The following is a 14,711-nucleotide window of genomic DNA, read 5'->3' as shown; positions in this document are numbered from 1 at the left end:
AGCGGTCCAGGAGAATCAACCTCCACCTCCTCTCTAGCTGGCTCCTGGCGCGTGACGCTGCGCTGCGGTGATGGTGCGGGGGCGACTGGTGGTAGAGCGCGTGCGGCAGGCGGTGCGGCTCTGACTGGAGTAGGAGCGATGACTCGGTCGAACTCCTCAGTGGTAGGCAGACGGCGAGCAGTGGCCAAAACGGCCGGTGCATACGAGGCTGAAGACGAGACGAATGTCAGAGGCGGCGCCGTGTGGAGAAGCTCCTTCCTGCTGGCAGGACCGCCCCGGACTAAGTCCATGCGGGCAGCCACAAGATCATCTACGAGGTTGTCGAAAGACTCCTCCAGAGCCTTGAGATACTCCACAACCATCTCGATGGCTTCATCTCGTTCTCCCCGATGGCAGGCGAACGCATAGTGGCTGGTGTAAGGCACATGGCATGGGAGGTAGCGGTAGCGACGAGTCTTCATCGTAGGAAGGATGTCCCGAAGGCGAGCTATCGCCTCGCGGGCAGCCATCTGCATGGCATGCCTCTCCGTAGGCATGGCCCTTCCCGTAAAACGGAAGTGACGAGCAGCAGAACGTCCTCCCCTGAACTGCACCACGGCTTGGTGCATAGACACGTCGTCACTGAGCTTGTGCTGATAGAGCGTGAACTCCGGGCGAGCTGCTGGCCCGACCGCGAGCTTGGTGATGGAGACGAGGAGCTTGACAAACCCCTCGGGCACGTTGGTGAACACTCGATTCTCACAGCTGCTGCCAGCCATCTACAAAAGTAGGCAAAAATTCTGAGTAGTCATGTCATAAATTTATGATGACCAACAGAAAATAGCTACAATTGCAAAATGCTGAAAAAGTACAAAAACGCTAATAACCGATTAGCGATCGCACCTAGTGGCTTCCTACAGTCAGCCTGGCTCTGGTACCAAGCTTGTCACGACCGGTTTTTCAATAAAATAATTATTGAGAGACCAATCCCTTTTACGGACCAGCGAGGAAGAATTCCTTCTCACTGGTAGACAATATCTTGGTCACAGAAGAAAAATACCAGGAGTACTAAATATAATATAAGGTTGAGCAGAGACTGCCCAACAATTTATTACATGCGCGCCGTTAAAACAAAACGGCGGATAGGGTGGCAACTACTAACTCACGATAATAACGGTGGTGGAAATATCACCGCGAAGCGAGTGATATGATTCCAGAAGACTACAGCTCTTCGAGCGTCGGAGTGAGGCTCGAGAAGACTTATTGCGGGTGGCGGAAGCGTATGCAATACAAGTGACCAATATCCGGGATCGCGCAGGACTGACTGGGACTCCTCTAGGCATCGGACGCGCTATCAAACTCTTCATCCAAGAGATCGCCTTCGTCAACATCTGGCCAAATCAACAAGCCAGGTGAGTACTATGAAAGTACTCGCAAGACAGTTCGGACATAAGATATAACAAATGTAAACATGAAGCATATGAACAAGTTAACTGGTGCGATTAGACATAACGGTAATAAATACTGGGTGCCAAGCGAGGGTCTGAATGACGCCTCGAGCGGAAACTGCAGAATAGTAATACTGGTGCCAAACGAGTGTCTGAAAGACTCCTCGAGCGGAAAATGCGGAATATTAATGCGGGTGCCAAACGAGTGTCTGAAAGACTCCTCGAGCGGAAAATGCGGAACAATAATGCCACAGTCGGGCGTCGGGGCGACACCACATAAAGGGCTTATAACAGAAAATAATAGACAGTGCATGCCGCAGTCGGACGTCTGAGCGACATCACATAAAGGGCTTATATTTAAAGTAAGAAACAAGTACACGCCACAGTCGGACGTCTGCGCGACGTCACATAAAGGGCTTATATCACAACTCATTAATACAATAGTTTGGGAGCATAAATTATCACAGGCATGAGACAAATATAAAGTTAGTCCATCCACAGGAATAACAATAAATCTGGATTTACCACTTGAGCTTGTTCACCGGGGCAAGTTTTGTCACACAGATAGATATGGATATAATTCTTACATTGCTTGATCATGGGTACGATGATTTGGAAAGAATTGACTCTACAGAGTTTGTACTTAACCACAGCCAACGGATTTCAGTAGTCACGGGGACTAGTTCCGTCTACGATGTTTTGGAAGAAACACGTCTAACCAGTACACACCCAATTCAACCATCCGAAGCCAGGGATCACCCTCGGCAACTTTCAAGAAAAACCTTGAGACGGGGAGGCTACAACCTCGCGTAGCATGGGATCAAATTTCTATACGCGCGCTTTAAGGGGTGCCCCCCTCTCGGTCCCAATCGGAAACACCCATGCCCCCTGACCGGATGACTGGCTTTAATCCTGGGCCAAGGTACCATCATCCCGGCCTCTCTGTTTGGTGTGTACACGGAAAGAGGTTACCAACTTACTAAACCGCATCCTGGCAATGAGACATGTGGTAGCACGGAAAGGGGAAAGAACGGTAACGCGGCTCCAACCACGTTAACGTCGGAGAAAGTCGGATGTCGCAAGGCTGGCGTGCTACAATAGTACCACCTTGCTTCCATTCATGTCACCACATGATTTGGCCACCTCTCATCAGAGGTCATCGCAACTTTGGAACAACCGGGTCGTTGCCTTACAAGCAACGAGGTATTTACCGACACTCATATACCACGCACAAACTCTCACGTGAACATGTAAAACATCTGTCATATCAAATGTTCAAAACATGCTTGCCTGGTTCGGAGAAGTCGGAGTCTAGCTCGGCGAAGTTCGCGGCTCCGTCACCTCCCCCGGAACCTACGGCAATCACGAAACGGGTACTAACGTGAAAACCAACACATGCATAGAAACCTTTCCAAATATTTTTCAATTAAATCCCATAAAAACTAGACAAAATTTGAAGATTGTCAGAAAAAGAATCACTCAAAAATACCTTTTTATTAAAAAGTTATAAAGGTTTCTGTCCAGGGACTTATCTGTAATGAAACAGAAAAGTTCCAGGGTTTTAACTGAGAAAACAGAAAACGCTTCGGCTGGGGATGCGCAAGCGCAAAGGAGAAAACGTATTCTGCCCGAAGGCGCCAACAGAAAACGGTTCGCGAATAAAAGAACAGAGGCTGACATGCGGGGTCCACATGTCAGGTTTGAAAGCTCGCCGGCGCCCGAAGACTGCGGTGGACGCCGGCGTCGAACCACGGCGAGTTAGGAGGAACGGAGGGTACCAAGAGCTTCAGCGTCCTCTTCCGCGTCGGTGGGTGGTGGACTCGTCCAACGGGGAGCACTACGTCGACGGCGACACTTTCTCCGGCGGACGGCGGCTCGGGTGAGGATGGGGAACTCCGGTGGAGGGCTGCAAGCTTCAAAATTGAGCGCGGGTCAGAAAGAGGGATGCATGGTGAAGCTACTGGCAGGAGAATGGAGGCGGAGGAGCACACACGGGGGCGAATCGGGCTGGATCCCGTGGCGGGTCGCGGCGGCCGGAGTCGAGGAAGGAGACCTCCTCGGGGCTCTTCCAGTGGCTCGGCGTGCTCTAGGGGGAGTGCAGTGCTGGTGGGTGCTCGAGTTGAAGCTCGGGGCCTCTATTTATAGGCAGATCGACGGGGTGGCCGCGAACGGAGAATCTCCGGCGAGCGATTACGGTGGAGCAGTGGATTGGTAGGGGGTTTGAGCGGCCGGCAGCATCAGTGGAGGTTACTGGACTCGTTTTGCAGCTAAACGGGGTCGGTCTTGGCGTAATGGCATCGGTCCACGGTGAGGTGACCGCACGGGCTCAACGGCGGCAGAGAGCGCGCTCCGCGCCCTGCGGTTCACGACGAGAGCGGCAGCGCGTTCGGGGGAGTGGAAGGCCACGCGGCGAGCTCCGGTGGTTTGGGCGGCGCTGGGTGGCGTCGTCGGCGCCGTGTCTCCTGCTGGCGTCCGCAAAGCCGCCGCCGGCGTCGGTCACGGGGCGGCGCACCTTCTGCTGCTCGTCGCCGACGCCCGCAAGGCGCCAGGCGTTCGTGCGGTGCAGGAACAAGGGGGCGGGGACGAGGAGCAAGGCGACGCGGTGGCACTGGCGAGATCGACGTCCTCCTCTGAAGAAAACGACAGCAGCCACTGACTGAATCTCTGAACTTTCTGAACTTTGACAAAGACAGTGCACTGCAGGTGTTCGACAGAAGGTTTTGGCTATGAGATAAATTTTTCTGGGGCTGTAACTTGGTGAGATGACCACTCAATGCACCCAGAGGCTGCCTGATTTTACTTGGAATTTTTGGAGAAGGTTTGGAATGAATTTCACCAAATTTGGCAAATCTGGTCCAAACTTGCAGCAAGTGTAGTTTGAAAATTTTGAACTGAAGACCAGTGGATCTTCATGGTTCTAGGTTGAGGGTACAAAGGACCAGGGAGGAGAGTTGGTTTGGGGGCAAAAATCAAAACAGAAAATGGAGTTCCTTTGAAAATCTCCAAGAGCTAGAAGAGAAGACAGAAATTTATTTGAATAGAATTTAAATGGAAAAAAACCACATGGGGAGGTTCAACTTGCTGGATTTGATGCAGATCATGATCCAAAGGTGAGGGAAGGGTTAGGAGAGAGGATTTGCACTAAGGTCATGGCAAGAAGGAATTGTTGAAAGTGGCAAAGGACTTTCCAAAAGCCATAGTGCAAAATTTCAAGGAGGTTTTCAAAAGTTAATTTCCCAAGTGAAAAGTATTTTGTCTTGAGTCCAAATGAAAAGCAAGAACCTCCAAGATCAAAGACAGATCTTGGGTGAATCCACATAAAACTTTTTCCATAAAGAAAAAAAATATTTGAGAGGGAGAGTTCTCTTGAAGAAAAATTTAAATCACCTCCCTCAAGTCAAATAAAATCTTTTGAAAAATCCAAATAAAAACTTGGGTGTCACAGAAGACGTAACCATGAAGGGAGGAGATGCCGAGACCTTCACGTGCCCGAGCGAGGTGGATAGCTGGCGAGGGCGCAGGGCGGAGCGCGGCCGGCTGGTGAGCTGGAGCGGAAGGGAAGGCGAAGTAGCCGCTCCATGCTTACTTAAGGTCTGACGCCGAGAAGGCCGTCACTGATGATGCCGAAGGTGTCAGACCGACGAGAGGGGCAGGCTTCGTTCGCTGTCCGAGCTCTCTGGTAGCAGAAGGGACGCTCGGGAGTCCAGTGGTTCTCCTGAGCTCTATGAGACTCCGGAGATGAGTGACGAATGCTACGTGCCCCAAGCTCTCGCCACGCCCAGAGCAAGGCTGCAGCGTCCGGCCGCCGCTGTCGCTGATCTGGATGAGGTTGGCGCTAGCCTCTCGTGGCCCACTGTTGATGATGGCGTCGTCCACCGGGCGCGTGTAGATAGGGCTCCTAGAAGTTGTTTCCTGCAAGGGATCGATAAGTACCCCGTGGGGGCGTGTAAAGGGTCTGCAATGTCCTTTGTTTATATTATCCTTATTATGAAATTATGCGTATACGTGTCCCGTCCCGGCTCGGTTTCCCCTTTCCAACCTCGCGATGGCTTGGTGCTCTATGCTGATAGATCCCGGTCCCCAAGCTGGCTTCAGCCGTCGCTAGTATGCCAGGTCGCAATGCCGTGGTCAAGGCCAGGAGGTGAGCGGCCCGAGGTCCAGTAAGAGCCGCTGTGACGCGGTGCTCAGGAGGTCCCCTTTAGCGCACAAGCGACCGCCGAGAGGTAGGAAAGGGAGATCACGTTACCGTAGCGGGGCAACACCAATGAGAACTCTATGCCGTAGCGATTGGCTAACCCAAGCGTGAAACTTATCTTGGCAGTCCAGGGTCGGTCCTTCGCGAAGCGCCAGACTCGTGCGTAGGTGGTCGTAGCATAGCCAAGTCAAGCCCGTATGAGTCTCCTCCTCTTCCCACACTCTCCATCGTGCTCTACGTCCTTAGGTCCCAACCCTCTAGCGAGCTCAGCCGCCGCTGGTATGCTAGGTCGCGATGCCGTGGTCAAGGCCAGGGGGTGAGGGCTGGAGAGCCAGTAAGAGCTCCCGAGTCGCGATGCTCAGGAGCCCCCCTTTTAACGCACAAGCGGATTACATCGGAGAAGAGGGAGCGCGGTGCCGCATGCCATGATCCTCAGGAAGTTCCTGCAAGTCAGCACGAGGAAGGGCGCAGATTGCCATTATAAATGTCGGCCGGCCACTGGTCGCTCCGTAAGAGAGTGAAGGCACTGAGGGCCTGGTGAGGTGACGCGCGCGGGGCATGCCGCGGGCCAGAGTTCGACCGCTCAGATTTGTCGATGTTGCAGGGATGGACCCATGCACAAGCACCGTGCCGGCGTGAACAGCTCCCGTGGTAGGTGACAACCAAGGAGGTGATAGTCATAGATAGGTTAAGCATGGAAAGCGAACTGACTTAGTAAATGCATGAACGATACATGCCACTGGGTCAGACCTGAGCGGCTTGGGGATGATGCAGCCCGTGGGGCGCCCCCAGCAAGGTATGCTAAAGATGTAAAGGGATACATGCCGAAGGGACGGACCCATGTGACCTGGGAATGATGCAGCCTGAAGGGCGCTCCCAGCTAAATAAACTTTGAAAACGTCACCTGGTTCCATCGTAGAAGGAGTGTTGGGGCAGCTGAAGATGCGTGGTGCAGGGGTTGCTCCTCATGAGCCACCAGGATCCTGGGCCTCGGGAGGCCCTGGGGTCCAGGTGGTTCCTTGAGGACCGTCTCCATCTCCGCCAGGACTGCGTGGTGCCTGGCCTCCTGCCCCGCCAAGATGCTCCGCAGGCCGCGCTGGAAGGCGGACGCCACGCTCGGCGGGACAAAGCGCATGCGAACGTAGCTGTGAGGTGGGCCCTTGTAGCGTCCCATGGGCGAAGGCCAGAAGGGCTCCGGAGATGCGGCCCTGTTGAGCCCTGGGATGTCGATGCAGACGCGCAGCCCGGCATCCTCGCCTGGATGGGGAGCTGTGCCTGGTGAGCGGTGGTCGCCGCGCATGGCTCTTGCATCCTGTAGTTCTCGAGTGGTCTGGGCAATGAATTCCTGAGTGCCGAGCGCTCCTCGTCCGGTGTCCTCCTGAGGGAAACATGCTACAAATCACGCCTCCATGTGGTGCCCGAGCGCCTCCCTCGTGACGTTGGCAAGGTCTGAGGCCCTCCAGAAGAGGGCCCCCGAGCCATGCCCGAGCAGGGTGCCAGGCGCGCCTTCCTATGCGAGGGAGGGAGGCGCCCCAGGCGCGGGCGCTGATCCTGACGAGGTACCACTTGCGGCGCCGCTCTCCTGAGGTCCGACACAGAGTAGCTGGTTCTTCTTCTTGGGGACGACCTCAGGAGGGTACTGAGCTGCATTGTTGTCGGGGTCTTCGATTGACGCTGCTTGGAAGGCGCGCTCGAGGGAGCACACCACATCTCTTTCTTCGCAGAGCACTGTGATAATCCCTCCGCTTCCTGGCATCTTGAGGACGTTGTAGCCGTGGTGCGTCACTGCCATGAACTTGGCCAGGGCCGGGTACCCGAGGATGGCATTGTATGGCAGGCGGATGTGAGCGACGTCAAAGTCGATGAGCTCGGTGCAGTAGTTGTTGCGTTCTCCGAAGGTGACGGGAAGGCGGACCTATCGTAACGGTGTGGTGGAGCCGTCGGTCTCTCCTGAGAAGGGCTTGGAAGGCTAAAGCTGATCGTACGGCACTTGAAGGCTATCGAACGTCTCGACGGAAAGGACGTTGAGCCCTGCGCCACCGTCGATGAGGGTCTTGGTGACTTGTACGTTACTGTTGATGGGTGAACAAAGCATCGGGAGAGCGCCAGCGGTTGCCGCGCACTTGAGCTGATCTGCCGAACTGAAGGTGATGGCGCACTTAGACCACCTGAGCGGGCGCGTGGCCTCGAGCCTAGGGAGGACTGCGTTCACCTCGCGGGCAAACTGCTTGAAGATACGTTGAGATGCTGGGTCTTGAGCCCCGCCGAAGATGCATGCGATCGCACACGGCTCTTGGAAGCCCCCAGCCCCCTAGTACTGATGGTGGTCGTCGTTTGGTGGTGGAGGTAGAGGAGGAAGACCAGCGTTGCCCTGAGGGCGATCGCACGAGGCTGGTCCTGCCAACGGTCCTTGCGAGGCCGGTCACGCCATCCTGGCGTGGGCCACGGTCGTCCTAGCATCCTCCACCACGTCCTCCTCCTCGGTCGTCACCCCGGTCGTTGCGCTCGGGGCGTCGACTGAAGCGTCCTTCCCGAATGCTCTGAGCTCTTAACAGTCGCTGGTGTTTTGGGTATGTAGGTTGTGGAAGGCGCAGAACGGTCGGGCTGCTCTTAGATGATTCGGGCTGATCTCTGCCTCGCTTGGTGTCCCCGCTCCGCCGTGAGCACGGCTGCTCCCTTGCGCTTCACGTTCTTGGCCTTGGCTTTCTTCTCCTCTGGGTCCGCAGCCGGGAGCTCGAGGAGGAGAGGCGTCCTTCCTCAGCTCTTGCACACTTGGTCGCCAGGTTGAACAAACTCCTGAGATGTGCACAAGCTCCTCGTGGATAGCGAGCTCCCTCCTTCACCTTGACATCCGCGGACCGCCATCAGAGAACGCGGAGATGATGGCCTCATCTGTCACCTTGGGGATCTTGAGACGAACGTTGTTGAAGCACTGGATGTACTTCTGGAGGTCTCTCCTGGTTGTTCCTTGACGCGACGCAGGTCACCGCACGGCCAATGGGCCGGTCGCGAGTGCCCAGGAAGTTGGCGATGAAGTGGTCACGCATCTCGTTCCAGGAGGAGATGGAGCCGGGAGGCAAGTTTAGGCGCCACATGCGCGCACCATTCTTGAGCGCCATGGGGAACCAGTTCGCCATGACTTTCTCATCGCCGTTAGCCGCCACGATGCTCACCTCGTAGAGCTGCAGGAACTCTGCGTGGTCGGGGGTGCCGTTGTAGCGAGGAGGCAGATCCGGCTTGGACTTTCCCGGCCAGGCGACGCTACGCAGCTCGGAGGTGAAGGCGCGGCAGCCTGCCGTGGTCACCGGGGCCCGCCGTGGAGGTGGAGCTTGATCTTGGCGCCTGCGTGCCACCACGGCAAGTGGTGCAAGGCCCTGCCGTGACCAGCGATCCTAACGTGGCGGTGCGGGGAGCGGTGGAGCGTTCTCTTGCGGTCGAGGAACTTCTTGACAGCTTCTTTCTTCACGCGCGGGTGCCTGGCGTGGCGGGTCGCGCCGCGAGGCCGCGCGCCTTGGCGCCAGGGTGCCGTCTTGGTGCAGAGGTGGTGGAGGCGCTCCATGAGCCACATCACCTGTAGCTGGCGGAGGGTGAGGCAGCAAGAGAGACGGCACAGGGGAGCCCCCTGCGGCACTGACAAGCTCGGTGATGCGGTCGAGCCAGTCCTTGTAGAGGTCGTCAACAGGGCGGTAGCGCAGGAGCTCGCGTGCCATGAGCAGCGCGGCCTGCGCGTCCGTGGGAGCGCGACGAGCGTGGGATGACGAACCAACCGGGGTCAGCGATGGAGTGGCGGTGCGGCCGTCCCGCCGCACCGAGGGGTGCAGCGAGGATGCTTGCTGCTCATTCCCTGCCGGGCCGGTGGCAGCGTTGCCGGCAGGCAACGGAGAACAACGGGGAGGCCCGCCGACAGGAGCCGTCTGAACGGCGCTGGCGGCGAGGGTAGCCTGGCGCTTAGCGCGAGCTCAGCGAGCGTCCGCCATGGAGACGACGAAGCGACATGACGTGGATCGACGGAAGGAAAGCTCCGGCGCACCCCTACCTGGCGCGCCAAATGTCGGATTTTGGGTTCCGGCAAAACCCTCAAGGTTAGAACACTGGGGTGCGTGTGAAGATCTCCCCCTATCAAATCACGCCCTCAGCTTCACCGGGATCTCTAGGCTTAGCTCGACGAACTCGCAACACAAGAGACACAAGATTTATACTAGTTCGGGCCACCGTTTTGGTGTAATACCCTACTCTAGTGTGGTGGTGGTGGATCGCCTCTTGGGCTGGTGATGAACAGTACAAGGGGAAGAACAGCCTCCTGAGGAGAGGTGTTCTTGTGCTCGGTGGATGTGAGGATGGAATGGATCCAGTCCAAGATCAAATGCCTCCTACTATGGTGGCTAGTCCTATTTATAGAGGCCCTGGTCCTCTCCCCAAATATTGAGCGGGAAGGGAGCCAACAATGGCCAATTTGAAAGGGACAGCTAGTACAAGCTATCCTGACTAAAGGCGGTCTTCGCCTGCCAAAGGCTCTGGTGGTGATGCCGTCTTGGGATCCACGGTGACCTCTGTCTTGCCGTCCTTCTAGCCTTGGTCTCGTTACACCGATATGGAAACCTTTGCTTGATGCCTCGGTACTCCTCGCCTGCGCTTGCCTCCTTAGCACCAAAGAGGAAGCAAGGACACTGTGCGCGCTGGCGCCTGCCTGGCGCCCGCCTGGTCTCGCTCGTCAGGGCTGGCATCATTGGAACCTCGCGAGGTTTGTGTTGCCTTGATCTCTCCGCCCCTCACGAGCTAGCCTGGTGAGGCCGCTCCCGAGGAGGTCTTGTGTCCTATGCCTCGCGAGGGTCTTGGGTACTCGCTGGTGAAGATGGGCCGTACGGGCCCGCTAGGAGAGCCACGCCGTGGGCTACAGACAGGCAAGTCTGGGGACCCCCAGTCCCAGAACACCGACAACAGCGTCCGCCCCAAGATCCCCAAGGTGACAGATGAGGCCATCATCTCCGTGTTCTCCGATGGCGTCCGCGACGTCAAGTTGAAGGAGGAGCTCGCCATCCACGAGGAACTGTGCACAACCCTGGAGATGTTCAATATGGCAACCAAGTGCGCAAGGGCTGAGGAAGGGCGCCTTTCCCACCTCGAGCTTCCAGCTGCTGACCAAGAGGACAAGAAGGCCAAGATCATGGACGTGAAGTGCAAGGGGCTGCAGTGCTCTTGGCGGAACCAGACATGAAGCGCGGCGGCGACCACCCCGAATCATCCAAGGCCAACCGCCCATTCTGCGCCTTCCACAACGTTCACATCCACAACACCAGCGACTGTCAGGAGCTCAGGGCCATCCGAGATGGGCGCTTTGGTCGGCGGCTCGAGTGCAACGACCGAGGCTATGGCTGAGGAGGAGGATGAAGTGGAGGACACTGGGACGACTGCGGCCCCCGCCAGGAGTGGCGCAACCGGCCTCGTGAGGACCGCTGGTAGGACCAGCCTCGCGAGGGCGCCTGGAAAGACCAGCCTCGTGAGGACCGCCCCCAGGGCAACGCCGACCTCCCTCCGTTGCCGCCCCAACCAAGAAGGAACGACCACCACCATCAAGACGAGGGGGCTGGGGGCTTCCAGGAGCCACACGCCATCGCATGTATCTTGGGTGGTGCTCAAGCCCTAGCCTCTCAGCGTATCTTAAAGTAGTTTGCTCGCGAGGTGAACGCGACCCTTCCCAGGCTCGAGGCCACGCGCCCGCTCAGGTGGTCCAAGTGCGCCATCACCTTCAGCTTGTCAGACCATCTCAAGTGCGCGGCAACTGCCGGCGCCCTCCCGCTGCTCTGCTCACCCGTCATCAGCAACGTTCAAGTCACCACGACCCTCATCGACGGCGGCGCAGGGCCCAATCCCCTATCCGTCGAGACATTCGACAACCTCTAGGTGCCATACGATCAGCTACAGTCTACCAAGCCTTTCTCAGGTGTGACCGACGGCTCCAGCACCCCGATAGGGCAGGTCCGCCTCCCTGTCACCTTCGACCAGCGTGACAACTGTCGTACCGAGCTCATCGACTTCGACATCGCCCACATCCCTCTGCCATACAATGCCATCCTTGGGAGCGGCGGCACACCATGGCTACAACGACCTCAAGATGCCAGGGAGCGGCGGCATCATCACGGTCCCCTGTGAAGGACGCGGTGTGCTCCCTCGAGCGCGCTTACCAAGCTGTAGCGGCCGAAGATCCTGACAACGAAGGCACCCTATACCCTCCTGAGGCCATCCCGAAGAAGAAGAAGCAGCTACTCCGCCAAGGGCCTCAAGAAAGCGGTGTCTCCAGTAGCGCCACCTCAGGATCTGCGCCTCCTTCCCTTGCATAGGAAGGCGCGCCCAGTGCCCTCCTCAGGCTGGCCTCGGGGGCTCTCTTCTGGAGGGCCTCAGACCTAGCCAATGTCATGAGGGAGGCGCTCGGGCACCATGTGGAGGCCTGCTTCACCGCACGTTTCCCTCAAGGGGGCACAAGGTGTGGAGCACCTAGTGCTCAGGAGTTCATCACCAAAGCGATCCAGGAGATTCAAGAGGCAAGGACCATACGTGGCGACCGGCGCCCACCACCGAACACAGCTCCCCATCCTGGCGAGGATGGCGGGCTACGCGTTGATACGTCCATTTTGCATCATGCTTTTATATCGATATTTATTGCATTATGGGCTGTTATTACACATTATGTCATACTACTTATGCCTATTCTCTCTTATTTTACAAGGTTTACATAAGGAGGGAGAATGCCGGCAGCTGGAATTCTGGGGTAGAAAAGGAGCAAATATTAGAGACCTATTCTGCACAACTCCAAAAGTCCTGAAACTCCACGAAAGTTATTTTTTGGAAATAATAAAAAATACTGATCGAAGAAAATTCCAGAGGGGACTCACACCCTGGGCACGAGGGTGGGGGCGCGCCCTACCCCCCTGGGCGCGCCCCCTGCCTCGTGGGCCCTTGGTGGCCCTCCAGTGCCCATCTTCTGCTATATGAAGTCTTTCGTTTGAGAAAAAAATCATAAGCAAGCTTTCAGGATGAGACTCCTCCGCCACGAGGCGGAACCTTGGCGGAACCAATCTAGGGCTCCGGCAGAGCTGTTCTGCCGAGGAAACTTCCCTCCGGGAGGGGGAAATCATCGCCATCGTCATCACCAACGCTCCTCTCATCGGGAGGGGGCCAATCTCCATCAACATCTTCACCAGCACCATCTCCTCTCAAACACTAGTTCATCTCTTGTATCCAATTCTTTTCTCTAAGTTTGGGATTGGTACCTGTAGGTTGCTAGTAGTGTTGATTACTCCTTGTAGTTGATGCTAGTTGGTTTATTTGGTGGAGGATCATATGTTTAGATCCTTTATGCATATTAATACCCCTCTGATTATGAACATGAATATGCTTTGTGAGTAGTTACGTTTGTTCCTGAGGACATGGGAGAAGTCTTGCAATTAATAGTCACGTGAATTTGGTATTCGTTTGATATTTTGATGAGATGTATGTTGTCTCTCCTCTAGTGGTGTTATGTGAACATCGACTACATGACACTTCACCATTATTTGGGCCTAGAGGAAGGCATTGGGAAGTAATAAGTAGATGATGGGTTGCTAGAGTGACAGAAGCTTGAACCCTAGTTTATGCATTGCTTCGTAAGGGGCTGATTTGGATCCATATGTTTCATGCTATGGTTAGGTTTACCTTAATACTTCTTTTGTAGTTGCGGATACTTGCAGTAGGAGTTAATCATAAGTGGGATGCTTGTCCAAGTAAGGACAGCACCCAAGCACCGGTCCACCCACATATCAAATTATCAAATTACCGAACGCGAATCATATGAACGTGATGAAAACTAGCATGACAATAATTCCCATGTGAGCGCTTTTCTCTATATAAGAAATTGTCCAGGCTTGTCCTTTGCCACAAAAAGGATTGGGCCACCTTGCTGTGCTTTATTTACTTTTGTTACTTGTTGCTCGTTACAAATTATCTCATCACAAAACTGTCTGTTATCGATAATTTCAGTGCCTGCAGAGAATACCTTGCTGAAAACTGCTTGTCATTTCCTTCTGCTCCTTGTTGGGTTCGACACTATTACTTATCGAAAGGACTACAATAGATCCCCTATACTTGTGGGTCATCAAGACTCTTTTCTGGCGCCGTTGCCGGGGAGTGAAGCGCCTTTGGTAGGTGGTATTTGGTAAAGAAAATTTTATATAGTGTGTTGAAATTTACTATCACTTGTTACTATGGAAAGTAATCCTCTGAGGGGCTTGTTCGGGGTATCTTCACCCCGAACAGTAGAGCAAAGAGTTGCTCCTCAACCTACTGAACTACTGAAAATGAAAATGTCTACTTTGAAATTCCTTCGGGTATGATAGAAAAACTGCTAGCTAATCCTTTTGCAGGAGACGGAACATTACATCCTGATGAGCACCTAATCTATGTGGATGAAGTTTGTGGATTATTTAAGCTTGCAGGTATGCCCGATGATGTTATCAAGAAGAAGGTCTTCCCTTTATCTTTGAAGGGAGATGCATGACATGGTATAGGCTATGTGATGATATGGGATCATGGAACTACAAACGATTGAAATTTCATCAGAAGTTTTATCCTATGCATCTTGTTCATCGAGATTGTAATTATATATATAATTTTTGGCCTCGCGAAGGAGAAATCATCGCTCAAGCTTGGGGGAGGCTTAAGTTAATGTTATATTCATGCCCCAATCATGAGCTCTCAAGAGAAATGATTATTCAAAAAATTTATGCTCGGCTTTCTGACAAAAATCGCACCATGCTCGATACTTCTTGTGCTGGTTCTTTTATGATGAAGACTATTGAATTCAAATGGAATTTATTGGAAAGAATTAAATGCAACTCTGAAGATTGGGATCTCGATGAAGGTAAGGAGTCAGGTATAACACCTAAGTTTGATTGTGTTAAATCTTTTATGGATACCGATGTTTTCCATAAATTTAGCACTAAATATGGACTTGACTCTGAGATAGTAGCTTCTTTTTGTGAATCTTTTGCTGCTCATGTTGATCTCCCTAAGGAGAAGTGGTTTAAATATAATCCTCCCATAGAAGTAAAAGTAGT

This window comes from Triticum aestivum, chromosome 2D, assembly GCF_018294505.1.
Source record: "Triticum aestivum cultivar Chinese Spring chromosome 2D, IWGSC CS RefSeq v2.1, whole genome shotgun sequence".
Classification (NCBI taxonomy): Eukaryota; Viridiplantae; Streptophyta; class Magnoliopsida; order Poales; family Poaceae; genus Triticum; species Triticum aestivum.
The sequence above is the reverse complement of the archived record's forward strand: the minus strand, read 5'-3'. Positions refer to the sequence as shown.